The sequence below is a fragment of the Somniosus microcephalus genome, unplaced genomic scaffold (assembly GCF_052327205.1).
Source record: "Somniosus microcephalus isolate GS21.2 unplaced genomic scaffold, FLI_Smic_1.0 unresolved_chr4, whole genome shotgun sequence".
NCBI classification, from domain to species: domain Eukaryota; kingdom Metazoa; phylum Chordata; class Chondrichthyes; order Squaliformes; family Somniosidae; genus Somniosus; species Somniosus microcephalus.
This window is the reverse complement of record NW_028225182.1, coordinates 14927760-14944117: the sequence shown is the minus strand read 5'-3', so window position 1 is coordinate 14944117 and position 16358 is coordinate 14927760. Positions and strand designations below refer to the sequence as shown.

Here is a 16358-nt window from a genome sequence, read left to right as displayed (position 1 = left end):
AAGTGCTAGGACTCCAGCTACTCACAATACATATTAATGATCTAGAAGGTTGAACTAGATGTAATAACTCCAAGTTTGCAGACGACACAAAGCTGGGTGGGCATGTGTGCTGTGAGGAGGATGCAGAGAAACTCCAGTATGATATGAACAGGTTAGGTGATTTAGCAGAAGCATGGCAGATGCAGTATAACGTGGATAAATGTGAGGTTATCAACTTTGGTGGCAAAAACAGGAAGACAGCTTATTATCAGAATGTCAATAGATTGGGAAAAGGGGAACTGCAATGAGACCTGGGTGTCCGTGTGCACCAATCGCTGAAGGTAAGCATGCAGTTGCAGCAGGTGGTTAAGAAGGCAAATGTTGGCCTTTATAGTGAGAGGTTTCGAGTACAGGAGCAAGGATGTCTTGCTGCCTTTGTACAAGGCCTTGGTGAGACCATACCTTGAGTATTGTGTGCAGCTTTGGTCACCTTCTCTGAGGAAGGATGTTCTTGCCATGGAGGGAGTGCAGCGAAGATTCACCAGACTGATACATGGGATGGCAGGAATGACGTATGAAGACAGATTGAGATGATTAGGCTTATATTCGCTAGAGTTAAAAGAACGAGAGGGGATCTCATTGAAACTTACAAAATTCTAACAGGATTAGACACAGGAAGAATGATCCCGATGGTGCGGGAATCCAGAACCAGCGGTCACAGTCTAAGGATAAGGGGTAAGCCACTAAGGGCTGAGATGAGGAGGAATTTCTTCAACCAGAGAGTAGTGAACCTGTTGAGTTCTGTACCACAGAAGGCAGTTGAGGCCAATTCATTAAATATATTCAAGAAGGAGTTAGATATATTTCTTAAGGCGAAAGAAATATGGGGAGAAAACAGGGACAGGGTACTGAATGTGGATGATCAGCCATGATCTCATTAAATGGCGTTGCAGGCTCGAGGAGCCTATCTTCTATGTTTCTGTGTGAATGGAGCAGGTGATCTGCTAAATCACACTTTTAAGGGATGTCCCAAAGTGCTTGACAGTGCTGTGATATTAAATGAGCTCCGCTTGGTAATTAAGAGTGAAGACTTTCAGAAGTGGGATTGGAACCCACGCCGCCAGTGCAAACTGCAATCTGAATGCAGCGCCTTAGACCGCTCGGCCATCCTGATTTCTTCTATTAATTTCGGTATCCAGGGGTGGGCAGTAACAATCTGAGCTCTGGAGCTGGGGAAAAGCGATTAATTAATGGGTTTGTTTTCGAGCCTGAAATGCGGCTTAGATCTGTTGGTATTAACCGAGGCCGGGGCTGCGAGATATTTCAGTTTGTTCACGTTTAATCAGAGGAATATCCGCAGTCAGGAGCTGAAAAGGACCAAGAGCTGAAAAAACACCAGAAAAAAGATAAGAAATATCAGCAATTGTGATCAACTCTTTAATGTGTGTTCTGGTAGTTTAGTGGTTTAATTGTTTTAATCAACATTCATTAACCGAAAGCGTTGTTTTGCAGAATGAAAGAAATGCTCACAGTAAGGGACAGTCGAAAGTTGAGTAATTTAACTTTAATAATTTGTGAAAGTTTATTCATTGCCGAAGATTTATACCCTATCAGAATTTACGCACTGTGTATTTTAGGAGGCTGCTTTAAATTGTTCGTTGCTTCTGACACAAGAAACCTGTTAAATTTATTTCACAGAAAAATAATGTTTCCGCCCGGGCACCTTTCGCGAGTGAGGCAAACGTGATAACCGCTACACTACGGATACCTCTACTTAATTCAACATCGAGAAAGCACTGTTCAGACAGAAGGGACACTACAGAATCGCTCTTTCTGCAATTATTTCCTTTCACTGGCATTTCTCTGACCGAACTGCACAAGTCAAAAATGTTCCTTTCAAACTCATTAAACTGCCGAATTTCCTTCCCTCTGGTTTAACCCAGGGGTTTAAATTGTTCTGCAAACCATGAACCAGGTTCACCTGAATTCCAAGGTGTGTAAGGAAATCAAGCATCAAAAGCCCTTTCATTAACGACAGGGATTCAGGCAATTTTCTGATCGCAAAGCGCTTTCTCACCTTGTCAATATCTCTCGTGTGTTTGTCGGTGTTTCCCGATTCTGCCTGTCTCTCTGGCTCTGTTTATTCTGTGTGACCACCTGCAGGTTGATCTTGAGCGAATACCTGTGCTTGTGTCTTGTCACATTAAATAAATGAGGAATTTTGGCGCTTCACTCCCTGACACTGGGGAAAGAGTGAGACAGTCTTTGGAGCAAGTGTCTGGTTATTGTGAAACGGCAAAGAAAACAGTAATTCTGGAGCTACCCGGAGGAACAGTGACCCCGACGTGATTTGAACACGCAGCTTTCAAGAATCTTGTCAATTGAAACGTGCTAGCGTTGCGCCTCGAGAGTTTATAGGCCCAATGTACTCAATCTCTCCTCATAGGACAATCCTATCATCATTGAAAACAATCAGATTTGATTCCCAGTCAGGGAGTTCAGTTCTGACAAAGACCATTGAAGTCTGTGAGAATCTTAATAATTGTATTAAAACCAACAAAAATGTATGTTGCACACTGAAGGAAATTGTAACATGTTTGCCGGGTGACAGTCATACTTTAATAACTTTCGTCAGAGATTCTTAGATTTATAACAAAAGGCGACTGTTTTACTCAGCGTTTCCGTAGAGTAGTGGTTATCACGTTCGCCTAACACACGAAAAGTCCCCGGTTCGGAAGCGAGCGCAAACATTTTGTAAATCATCTTCATTTAAATCGTAGAAAAATGGTTTAATTCCCATTTGTTATGCAAGGTAACAAAGTTCTGTTACAGTTGTGTTATTCTGTACAGTTATGCACACACACAGAACACTACGGTGTCGCTCGCTCACTTCCGTTTCCAGCCCTGACCGTGCAGACAGCCCCTCTCAAAGCTGCACATTCCGGCTGCTTTCAGTTGAATTGTGAAAGATTATTCAAGGATCCAGCAGCTTTACCTCGGTTCACAACAGCAGATCTAAGCCGCGTTTCTGCAAAATACAAACCATGCTTTCCAGAATTCCAAGGTGTATACGGAACTCACCCATTAAATTTCCCTTCATTAACCACAGGGGTTCAGGCAATTTTCTATGTTTCTATAAAAAGTTATTGAAGTTTGACTGTCATCCGGTATACATGTTAGCAATTCCTGCAGTATGCAGCAAAATGTTGTGGGATGATTATTGATAATAGAAACAATTACGAAGTGTCTCACAGTCTTCAATGATCCCTTAATACCGTTGGTTAACTAAAATCTATCAATCGCAGGTTAAAATGAGCAATTCATATTGCATCTTTGAAAGAGCTATCCAATCAGTCCCACTCCGCTGCTCTTCCCCCATAGCCCTGCTGAAACTCCTGCCAGTGGAAACTGTTTCCCCCGTAATTTTGTTCACCTATAATAAATCTCACCTGACCAGTGATTAATGGAGTTCAACGCGGGCAAGTGTCAGATCATTCACTTGGGGCCTAGCAAAGATCGGTCAGTGTGTGGTCTGAAAACATCATGTGAGAGAATAGGTTTTTTCTGTGAAATAGCCGGTCCCGTTAAATTTTACAAATGTTGCCCCAGATCGCTGCTCTCTCAAGCAATGAACATTTTGAACCATTCTCCTAAATGCAATGTGTAAAATGAGATATGGGTTAACAGTTCAGGAGATGCAAAGGGCAAAATAAATGAATGAAGTTTCGACTGTCCCTCAGTAACCATATTATCATGTCTTTCATTCTGCAATATAAAGTTACCGGTTAATTAATGGTGATTAAAGCAGTTCTTATTTATTCACATTAGATGCATGTAATTAATTTAATAAAATTACATCGCATTCATGAATAAGAAACGGTGATATCAAAATTTCTTCCCTAACCGGGAATCGAACCCTGTTCGCAACACTGATAGGAATAAGTTATTGAATCATTTACTGGTGCCTCGAAAAATGTCACACTGCTAAATTAAAATCACTGCTATAATGTGTTACGGTGTTGAAGGGGATTGAAAAAAGCCCAGACTGCGCCCGCGGTGAGACAGAGTTCGAAATTACAAAGAAGTTGGTGCTGCGAAGTAACCGCTGAGCGAAAGCTGACACCGATTGAAGGACGAGAAACCGCTCAATATAAAGGATGAGCTCACAAACGTTAACTTTCTGTATTCTGTGTAAAAGGACTCTCAAATCCTTGAATATACTCAATGACTGAGCATCCACTGCCCTCTGAGGTTGAGAATTGCAAAGATTCACAAACCTCTGAGTGAAGAAATATCTCCTCATCTGACTCTCAAATGGCCGGCCCCTTATCCTGAGACTCTGCCCCCTAGTTCTAGACTCTCCAGCCAGGGGAAACAACCTCTCAGCTTCTACCCTTTCAAGCCCTCCAAGAAAATTGTACCTTTCAATGAGAACACCTCTTGTTCTTCTAAACTCCAGAGATTATAGGCACAATCTACTCAATCTCTCCTCATAGGACAATCTTATTATCATTGAAAACAATCAGGTTTGATTCCCAGTCGGGGATTTGAGTTCTGACAAAAACAATTGAAGTCTGTGAGAATCTTAATAATTGTATTAAAACCAACAAAAATGTGTGTTGCACACTGAAGGAAATTGTAACATGTTTGCTGGGTGGCAGTCAAACTTTAAAAACTTTCTTCATAAATTCATAGATGTATAGCAAAAGGCGACTGTTTTACTCAGTGTTTTCGTAGTGTAGTGGTTATCACGTTCGCCTCACACGCGAAAGGTCCACGGTTCGAAACTGGGCGGAAACATTTTGTAAATCATCTTCATTTAAACCGTAGAAAAATGGATCAATTCGCATTTGTTATGCAATGTAACAAAGTCCTGTTACATTTGTGTTATTCTGTACAGTTGTGCACACACACAGAACACTACGGTTTCGCTCGCTCACTTCCGTTTCCAGCCCTGACCGTGCAGACAGCCCCTCTCAAAGCTACACATTCCGGCTGCTTTAAGTTGAATTGTGAAAGATTATTCAAGGGTCGTGCAGCTTTAACTTGGTTCACAACAGCAGATCTAAGCCGCGTTTCTTCAAACTACAAACCATGTTTTCCAGAATTCCAAGGTGTGTACGGAACTCAACCATTAAAATTCCCTTCATTAACCACAGGGGTTCAGGCAATTTTCTATGATTCTATAAAAAGTTTTTAAAGTTTGACTGTCATCCGGTATACATGTTAGCAATTCCTGCAGTGCGCAACAAAATGTTGTGGGTTGATTAATGATTATAGAAACAATTATGAAGTGTCTCACAGACTTCAATGATCCCTCAATACCGGTCGTTAACTAAAATCTATCAACATACACTTAAAATTCGTTTAGGTAACTTTTGTCAAGGTTTAAAATTTTAAGTTTTACATTTATATTTCAAAACATTCAATTTGAATTTTAAATCATAGATTCATAGAATCATAGATTGATACGGCACAGAAGGAGCCCATGCAGCCCATTGAGTCTGTGCTGGCACTTTGAAAGAGCTCTTCAAATAATCCCACTCCCCTGATGTTTCACACAGAATCACACAGAAACCCCACAATGCAGATGGAGGCCATTTCGGCCCATCGAGCCTGCACCGACACATGTCCCACCCGATTCCCGTAACCCCTACACGAACACATATCCCACCCTATCCCCGTAACCCCACGTATTTAATCCCCCTAACACTAAGGGTCAATTTATCATAGCCAATCAACCTAACCTGCACACCTGCAAATTTCTCCTTTACAATGATTTATTCAATTCTCTTTTGAAAGTTACTATTGTGTCTGCTCCACCGCCCTTTCAGGCAGCGCATTCCCGATCACAACAACTGGCTGTGGTAAAAAAAACTCCTCATCTCCCCTCTGGTACTTTTTGCCGGTTAGGTTCAATCGGTGTCCTCCAGTTACCGACCCTCCTGCCACTGGAAACAGATTCTCCTTATTTACCCTTATCAAAACATCTTGTAAATTTACAAACCTCGATTAAATTTCCTCTTAATCTTCTGCGGAAAAACAATTGCAGCTTCTCAGTCGATCAACATAACTGAAGTCAACTCTTCCCTGGGGCCACTCGCTCTTTGTGCTTGTCTCTCTTTTTTGTCTCTGTCTGTCAATCTCTTTGTCCCTGCCTCTCTCTTTGTCCCTATCTCTCTCCTTGTCTCTGCCTCTCTCTTTGTCCCTGTCACTCTCTTTGTCTCTGCCTCCCTCTTTGTCCCTGTCTCTCTATCTGTCTGTCTGTCTCTTTCTCACTCTGTTCACAGTTAGCTTCTAGTTCTGATCAAACACTGCAAATTTCAGTTCCACGTTACTATAGTGGTGAGTATCCCCGCCTATCACGCGGCGAGACCGGGATTCAATTCCACGACGGCAGGTTTTTTTTTAACAACCCCAATTTTTTAATTTCTTCCCAGTTCCTTGAAATGCTCCTTGGAAAAGTTGAACTGAAAAAGTTCAAGTGAAATAATTTTAAAAGATTTACCGACATAAGAAGAACTGTACAAAAACTTCCTGCACCTGTTCCTCGTTGGAATCGTGCTCCCCTCTATTTCCCTCTCACTGTTGTGTGGGGCAGAGAGGAGTCATAACGGCACAGAATGAGACCATTGAATGCTTAATTAAATTCATTTATTTTGAACATGTGACCATTTATTCTTACTTCCGTGGTGTGAAATGTTATTTATTTGGAGATTTCTATTATGCTTATGGGATTCCGTACATAAAGCATCATAGGAATCCCCTGCGTGATTGGTTGGCCTGGCCAACGGATGCTGCCGAACCATGAGCGCCAATGGTATCCGTGGGCCTTTATGCTTGCGTACGCCAGCAGGCCCAAGACCGCAAGAGTGCGAAGCTCCGGAGACACCAGTTAATTGGGATTTGTTTCTCGGTTCGGAGGCGTAAGCCGGCGCCAAACCTCCGATCGCAATCTCAAGGCCCATCGTATTTTAGGAGGCTGGTTTAAAATGTTTATTACTTACGACATCAGGAATCTGGGGCAAATTTTGTTCAATATAACCGGGCCGGTTATTGCGCAGAATAAAAATCTTCCACTCGAACATATCCACCCGGGCTCGATTTGGGAACTGTTCATGTAGGAGGCGAACATGATCGTCGCTGCACTACGGAAACCGGAGCGTTAGTGTCCACGGAAAAGCGAATCAGCATCGAGCATAAAATCTGATGGCGATCATTTTCAGATGCAATGCAGTCAGCCATTACATAAATTGAATAATTTTACAGTGAAAAGATTTGGAAGTATTACTCGCATCTGTGCCTTTAGTTAAAGTTTGTGGCGTCTGACTCCCGCTCATGTCTCTGAATAAGAAAGGAGAGGCTTGACATTGACCAGACTGCACTGCGCCTGGTGTTTGTGAACTCATCCTTTATATTGAACGGTTTCTCATTCATTGACCGGCGTCAGCATCAGCTCAGCGATTGCTTCGCAGCACCAACTTAATTGTAAGCTCGAACCTCTCTCACCGCGGGCGTTGCATAGTGATTTTATCGTCATTTTCAATCCCCTTCTTCTGCACCGAAACAAATTGTAGCCGTGATTTTAAATCAATGCTGCGTGATTCATAGCGATCACCTTTAAATGATTCAGAAAACCAGTCCTTTCACCTCCGTAACACGGGATCGATTCCTGGTAAGAGAAGTAACTTTTATAACACAGTTTTAAAATCAAAATCTGATGAAATTGACTACATTCAGCTGATGGGAAAATTTAGAATTGTTTTAATTACCATTAATTAACCGATAACTTTCTTTTGCAGAATGAATTAATTAATAGCTTTGCACCATTTAAAAAATATTCTGTTTGTCTATTCTTCCTACCACACTGAATAACCTCACATTTCCCTACATTATACTCCGTCTGCCGCCTTATTGCCCGCCCAATCACTTAATCTGTCTATATCCCATTGTAGGCTCTTTGTGTCCTCACAGCTTACTTTCCCACCTAGCTTTGTATCATCAGAAAACTTGGATACACTACACTCTGTCCCTTCATCTAAGTCAGTAATATAGACTGTAAATAGCTGAAGCATGCGCACTTGATCCTTGCGGCACCCGACTAGTTCCAGCCTGCCAATCTGAAAATGACCCGTTTATCTCTAATCTCTGTTTTCTGTCCGTTAACCAATGCTCTATTCTTGCTAATACATTACCTCCAGTCCCATGAGCCCTTATCTTGTGTAACAACCTGTTACGTGGTGCCTTATCGAATGCCTTTTGTAAATCCAAATATGCTGCCTCCACTGGTTCCCCTTATAGTTCCAATTAATGCCTGAAGCAGAACATCCCGTTGTGCCAATGGAGCCTGTTTGTCGGACATGTAAGGAAGGAGTGTGGTAAGCAGAGAAGTGAAGTGATACTTTGGTAACAAGGTCGGGTAATAGAAATAAAAGTGCTGGAAACACTCAGCAGGTCAGGCAGCATCTGTGGAGAGAGAAGCAGAGTTAACGTTTCAGGTCGAAAACCTTCCATCAGAAGGTGGACAGTTGTGTTAGGTGACACTATTAAACGTGCAAATTGTCACGTAGTAGAGGTAAGGAAAGGATATCAAAAGTTTGGAACAGATACTTTAGAATTCGATAAAGGTTTGAGCAACTTGTATATCGAACTCGGAACTATAAAGTGTTGGAGTTCCTCGGCTAAAATTCGCAAAGATTCGTTTAAAAGCTGTTGTTAATTATACTTCTAATTGTTGCAAGATTAATAAATCTGACATTTATTGTTGCGAACACTTTTCCTGCTCTGCGCGTTTCCCAGCTGTGCTCGGAGCGCCGTCCCCTTCAGTCCATCGCTCACAGGGTCTGTTCCATTCAGCGTTTCTACTTTCTGGACCTTGGTGAAATTTCATAGATTGAAAGGGACGCGTCTCAACCCCGAGATCGTCACCGACTCGCTCACCGGTGCACAGCGACCACACTCTGCTCCCGTGAGATGGAGGCCCAGGAGCTGTTTCAAGCTCCAGTGCAGTTTCAAGCAGAACTCATTCAAAAAATCCAAGTCATTGAGGCGCCTGATTCTTTGCACCTTCCCAACGTGTTGAGATTCATGTGGGGGTGATTTGGGCACGCCTTTCCCCACATTGCAACACTTCAAAGGTCCTTCAATGGTTATAAAGCGCTTTGGGACGTCCTGAGTTCGTGAAAAGCTCTGTATCAATGCCAGTGTTTTTTTTTTGCAGAAGTTCGAACAGCAAGTTCATAATTCGCTGGCAATATAAAGGCTCGTCCGGGATTTGAACCGGGAACCTCTCGCAAGTTTCACAACCAATAACCCCGAAGCGAGAATCATACCTCTAAATCAACGAGCCAACTGATAAGTACTATTGGAAATAAGAGCTAACCATTGTAAAACCATTTTTTCTGTGTGGTTTTACTTGATGAGCAGAGCACTTGAGACCGAGACAATGACTTTGCCTTTTGGACCTGTCTTCTGAAGCGCCGTCCGGTCCCAGACCTACAGTTATTGAGCTGTGGTTCAGATATTGGATGTGATAACAATTGTTAAAGAGGAGGTACCAGGAAAGCTGGCTGTATTTATGTCCATAAGTCACCAGGACCAGATGAAATGCATCCTAGGATGCTCAGGGAAGCACAGGTGGAAATTGTGAAGTTACTGGCCACAATCTTCCAATACTCATTGGATACGGCGGTGGTGCCAGACGTCTGGAGAATTGCAAATGTTACACCCTTGTTCAAAAAGGAGTATAAGGTTCAACCCAGCAACTACAGGCCAGTCAGCTTAACGTCAGTAGTCAGGAAGCTTTTAGACAGGGTAATCCTGGACAAAATGACCGGTCACTTGGACAAGTATGGATGAATTAAGGAAAGTCTGCACGGATTTGTTAAAGGCAAATCGTCTTTTACCAACTTGGTTAAATTATTTGATGAGGTGAAAGAAAGGGTTGATGAGGGAAATGCGGTTGATGTGGTGAACATGGACTTCCAAAAGGCACTTGATTAAGTGCCGCATAACAGGCTGGCCAGCAAAGTTGAAGCCCATGGAATAAGTGGGACAGTGCCAGCATGGATGTGAAATTGGCTAAGAGACAGGAAACAGAGTAGTGGTGAACGGTTATTTCTCTGACTGGAGGAAGGTGTTCCCCAGGGGTCGGTACTAGGACCACGGCCCATCTTGACATATATTAATTATTTGGAGTTAGGTGTCCAGGGCACAATTTCAAAACTTGCTGATAATACAAAACTTGGAAGTATAGTGAGCAGTGAGGAGTGTAGTGATAGACTCCAAGTGGACATGGACAGGCTGGTGGAATGGGCGGACATGTGGCAGATGAAGTTAAATGCAGAAAACTGTGAAGTGATACATTTTGTTTGGAAGAATGAGGAGAGGCAATATAAATTAAAGGATACATTTCCAAAGTGGGTGCAGGAACAGAGATACCTGGGGGTATATGTGCACAAATCATTGAAGGTGGCAGGACAGGTTGAGAAATCAGTTTAAAAAGCTTATGGAATCCGGGGCTTTACAAATAGAGGCATAGAGCACAAAAGCAAGGAAGTTATGATGAACCTTTATAAAACGCTGGTTCGGCCACAACTGCAGTATTCATGTTCCAGAAAATGTTATTCTGTGCAATAACCGGTCCTGTTAAATTGAACAAAAGTTGCACAAGACTCCTGGTGACATAAGCAATGAACATTTTAAACCAGACTCCTGAAATACATTGGCCTGGAAATTGCGATCGGGGGCTCGCCACCGGCTAAGGCCTCGGAATCGAAAAACAAATCCGAATTACCTGGTGTCTCCGGAGCTTCGGACTCTTGCCGCCCTGGGCCTGCTGCCGTCCGCCTGCATAAAGGCCCACGGATCCCAGGGGCGCACACAGTTCGCAAGCATCCCTGAGATCACATGGGCCAGATCAACCAATCAAAAAGGGGGGTTCCTATGAGGGTAATGGGGATTCCATTTATGTACAGAAACCCCATAACATAGTCGACATCTCCAAATAAATAACATTTCACACCACGGAAATAAAAATAAATGATGACTTGTTCAAACTTAATGAAATTAATTAAACATTTAAAATACAATTTTTAATTTTATGAAATATATATTTGAACATTTTAAAACGGGCCAGAGTTTACCTAAATTAATTTAAAATGTATGTATGTGTATATCATTAAAAAAAAAAATTAACATTTATTTTCACCCGTGCACTGGCAAAAGAAGGTCTTACGCCTGCTATTAGGCTGGATAGCTCTTTCGACCAACGTGGACACGAAGGGCCGAATGGCCTCTTTGTGTGCCGTAAATTTCTATGATTCTATTACCAGGTGTAAGGGTTTCCTGGGCATCCGCTGGGCAGTAGTTAGCCCAACTCTGCACCAGCAAAAGTGATGTTGTAGCGGATGCGGTGGCTCGGCCAAGCGAAACTTGACAGATCACAAGTTCTGGCCTTTCGGGCGTGCGGAAACCTGGAACTTGCGGGGGGTTCTGAAGGCGTACGAGAGCCTACGCTGTGCATTCGCTGTCGGAAGCACCGTAAAATCCGGGCCATGGTGTAAAATGAGATATGCATAACAGTTCATCACATACAAAGCACAATACACGTTATTGAAGTATCTTTATCATTTAATTCATTCTGCAAATTAAGATCATCGGTTAATTAATGGTAATTAAAACATTTGTTCACATTAGATACATGTAAGTAATTTTAAATTAATTAAAAACTGTTACAAAAATTGTATCTCTGACCAGGAATCGAACCCCAGTCGCGGCGATGAGAGCGCCGAATTCTAACCACTAGACTACCAGGGAACACGGAAGCCTAATGCGATAGTTGTAAATAGAATGGGTCAATCCGTATTGGATACAAATTCGTTTTGATTGTTCACATCAAAAAGCATTTCATGACACTGCGGCTTACAAATCTAGTTACATGTACCTGAAGCTATGATAAATTGACCCGTAGTGTTAGGGGGATTAAATACGTGGGGTTACGGGGATAGGGTGGGATATGTGTTGGTGTAGGGGTTACGGGGATCGGGTGGGATATGTGTCGGTGCAGGCTCGATGGGCCGAAATGGCCTCTATCTGCACTGTGGGGTTTCCGTGATTCTGTGATTTATTGGGGTGCATTTATCTTCATTCGAAACCTCAGTAAAATGCTCCAACCTCTTCTGTTTCCCTCATACCAGCTGTGTAACAGCCACAACTCAAATGAACCTCACACGGCGCGCTGGCGTCTTCCAGTTCTATATCTGTATATAGAGAATTAATGACGAAAGGTCATCGACCTAAAGATTACACATACATGTATAAATATTTATAGCATTCTGGACTCAACATCGAGTTCAACAATTTCAGACCATAACCTCTGCTCCTATTTTTTCAGATGGCAGCTGTTGATGATTCTGCCATTCCCATTTACACCTCCTCTGGTCCCATCTCTCCTTCCTTTACTTGTCCCATTGCCATCTCCTTTTGCCTCGCACCTTCATCCCTTTTGTCATTTAATCTCTCCTGCCTTCCACCTTATCACTAATATTGCCTCTTGCTGTTTCCTCCCCTCTCCCATTTGCCTAAAATCTGTTTCATCTCTAACTTCTCCCAGTTCTGACGAAAGGTCATCGACCTGAAACGTTAACTCTGTTTCTCTCTCCACAGATGCTGCCTGACTTGCTGAGTATTTCTAGAATTTTCTGTTTTTATGTCAGATTCCCAGCCTCTGCAGTATTTCGCTATTGCATACTTTACTCCAAATAGACTCACATGCATTGATAAATATTGTGACGGTGCAATGCAACGTTCCCTAGTGGTTAGGATTCAGCGTTCTCTTGGATTTGATTCCAGGTCAGGGGAGTAACAGTTTTTAATTCGAGACCTGATTTAAATGAATTACATGACTTTCATGTGGAAAAAAGAATAATTGGTTTAAACATCATTTATTAATCCATAAAGTTATTTTGTGGAACTTCAATCATTTAATTAGCCCTCAGCATGTGATGAACCTTTATCCCGAGCTCATTGTATTTTAGGAGCCTTGGTGTAAAATGTTGAGTGTTTATGACACGGACCCAGCCGCAGAATCGCCACTGTGAAAGTAGGAAACTGCTCGAAATACACAACAGGGCGGGCAGTTTGTGAAAAACAATTAAACTTTTGGCGTGTAGACTTTTCACAGAAATGGAACCAGCTTCGTGTGACAATATCAGGTGTGAATGTGTGTATATGGGTGGCATGTTTCTATATCAAGTGAGTGTTTGTGTTCTGATGCGATCCTTTGCATGTCATTGAGTCATAGAGTCATAGCGGCACAGAAGGAGGCCATTCGGCCCTTCGAGTCCGTGCCGGCTCTCTGTGGAGCAATCCAGTCAGTCCCATTCCCCCTGCTCGATCCCCGCAGCCCTGTAAAATTATTTCCCTCAAGTGCCTATCCAGTCTCCCCTTGTGTGTCAGTTGTACATTTAATTTCTTGAATTTTATCATATCCATCAGGTTATCAATATATAAATATCTGTGTTTGAAAGTGAGATTCTTCTAAATGGATTTTAGGTGTATCAGTGAGCTGGTGATGAATAAATGTGATTGTATCTGTGTGTTATTTCTCAATGTATTTGTGTGTATCTGTGTTCTGTATAAATGTATTTGCGTGGCATTTAAAAGGAATACAGACATAAAGAGCCAGAACATGCTTTTTGAATGAGACAGATTCCCCCAAATAAATAAATCAATAACACAGATGCATGGAAATCTTGGATAAGTACCTGAAGGAAATAAAATGTGCAGGGCTACGGGGAGAGGGAGACGGAGTGGGACTAGCTGAAGGGCTCTTGCAGAGAGCCGGCACGGGCTGGACGGGTCGAATGACCACCTTCTGTGCTGTATCCATTCTCTGATTCTATGATGTAGATCTACCTGTAAGTGCTGAAAGGCGACTACAGTGATTCACCACCATCTCGGTGATGGGCAATAAATGCTGGCCTTGCCAGCGAGACCTACATCCCAGGAACGAATATAAAAAATATATCTAATACCAGTACTCATTGTTTTGATTTAACAAATAAGATATTAATTGTCCAGACTGATATGAGCTGTAAAAGAATAGTGACCCCGACGTGATTTGAACACGCAGCCTTCTGATTTTGAAGTTAGACGCGCTACCGTTACACCAGGAGGTCAAGACAGATTTTGTTCCGTATTCAAGTTCATATATACAGAAGTATCATACCTGGTTCCTGGTGGTCGAATGACACTCACCTGCTTTCGATTCTCAATCGAGGAATTTATGTTGACACAAGATTTGGGAACAGTAAATTACAGAAAGATAATTCAAGTCTGTGGGACGAGTGATAATTGCTTTAATCTTGGTTAATAAATCCATTACTTTCTGTTACAGATTTCGGTTACAGACGCTCTTTGCGTGACATTTGTTCCGCGTTTAATCTTGCAAACTGGGAGAGATCGCTGATCGCGGGGAGACAGTGGGAGCTTCAGCGGCCCCACTGTCAGGATGTGGAAGGATTCACGTTAGGGGTGTGCGGGGGGAATCAGTGACATTTTTTGTAAAGGGCAGCGGGGGAGAAGGACTGAGAGCATTCAGTGTGGGACAGAAGCTGTTTAAATTGAGGCAGCACATTGCCGATCAGCACAGAGGGAGTTAACTGACTCAGTGCCCCTCTGCTGCTGCTACAGAGCCTTGCTGTGGCGAACAAACAGAGGCGAATTTATTCTCCTGTCAAAAGGGCCACAGCGGCTTCTACCTTGTTCTTTAATTGCTCTTTATTTCACTTCACTGAGTTACATATATTTCTTATGGCTGAAGGGATCAAGGAATATGGGGAGAAGGCAGGGACAGGGCACTGAATTTGGATGATCAGCCATGATCTCATTGAATGACGGAGCAGGCTCGACAGACCGAATGGCCTACTCCTGCTCCTACCTTCTATGTTTCTCTGTTTATGTGAATAGATAACTTTGAGTGAGAGAAAACTGATCCAGAAATATAATCTATTAATCTGCAGGGTGGCCGTCAGTAAGAAGCCTTTTCTCTCTGGATCCGGTAGCGGTTCTGGTTTCAGGCTCAAGGTTGCCGGTACTGTCGATAGACTTTTGTTCAGTAAGGGTATTAAGGGTTAAGGGACCAAAGCGGGTAGCTGGAGTGAAGATACAGACTAGCCCTGATCTAATTCAATGACGGAACAGGCTCGAGGGGCTGAATGGCCTCCTCCTGTTCCTATGCAGTCGCTGCAATGCAATGTACTCGATGCTGGACGGTTTCTGGTGTGTAATAGTTATCGCATTCCGCTAACACACGAAAACTCAATGGTTCGAAAGTGGGTAGAGGCAATTTAATGCCTTTTCTCCATTCAAGATTACTAAATATGAAAACAGGAATAATTTACATGTTTGTACAAATAAAACACGCATTGTCAGGCGAATTATACCTTTCAAATGGCAGCGTTACAGTGAGTGAAGTAATTCTCAATAATATGTCCCATATAGGACACAGTTTGGGTTGCGGTACTGTAAGCAGGGTTTGGGGGAAATTGGCATGATTTAGGGAATCTCCCCCTCGCGTGTCGCTACATTAAAGAGGTTCAGAATGTGGAAGCAAAACAACACAGATTAATAGGAAAACACAGGGTGAGCGACGGGATTCAAAGTGCAGTTTCAATCGGTCTGTCTGGGTGTCCTTTCAATAACTAACAAAGAAAGCGCGTCTCCAAAAATGTCCCACACCGTGTTATGATTCAGGAAACTGGGACGGAAGTAGAAATAAGAAAAAAAAACAGAGTGATATAGAGAAGAGTAAGAGAGAAGGGGAAAAATACTGTTTCCACGGAGAACTAATGCAGAGACTCCTCTGCTGCGCCTGGGGTGGCCTCCTGCAGCCCGGATACATTAACATCCTAACAGCTCATTAACTGTACGAGTGGGACCGGGCGGCGCTTCAGAAGTCAGGGCGAAAAGGCAAAGACACTGTGTCGGTCTCAAGCGCTCTGCTCATCAAGAATAGCCACACACACAAAATGGTTTTAGCATGGTTACCTCTTATCTGCATTACCGCCAATCAGTCGGCTCTTTGGTCTAGGGGGTATGATTCTCGCTGCTTGAAACTTGCGAGATATTGTGGGTTGAAATCCTGGACGTGCACTACTTTTGTCCACGGGTTTTGAACTTGCAGTTGAAACTATTGCAAAGAAAGTCTCCCATTGACACATCGCTTTTCACGAGCTCAGGACAGCCCAAAGCGCTTTACAACCATTGCAGTATCTTTGAAGTGTTGTAAGGTGGGGAAAGATGTGCCCAAATTCCCCCCACGTGAATCTCAACTCTTTGGGAAGGAGTTTGGTGGAAAGACTCAGGCTCCTCAATGA

General features: G+C 42.8%; 1 non-coding gene across 1 annotated transcript; it reads left to right on the top strand.

Moving 5' to 3' along the window:
• The first annotated feature begins 4706 nt into the window (after positions 1–4706).
• On the top strand, positions 4707–4779 carry trnav-cac (transfer RNA valine (anticodon CAC)). The gene has a single exon. It is a non-coding gene; the product is annotated as a tRNA-Val (tRNA).
• Positions 4780–16358: the final 11579 nt, after the last annotated feature.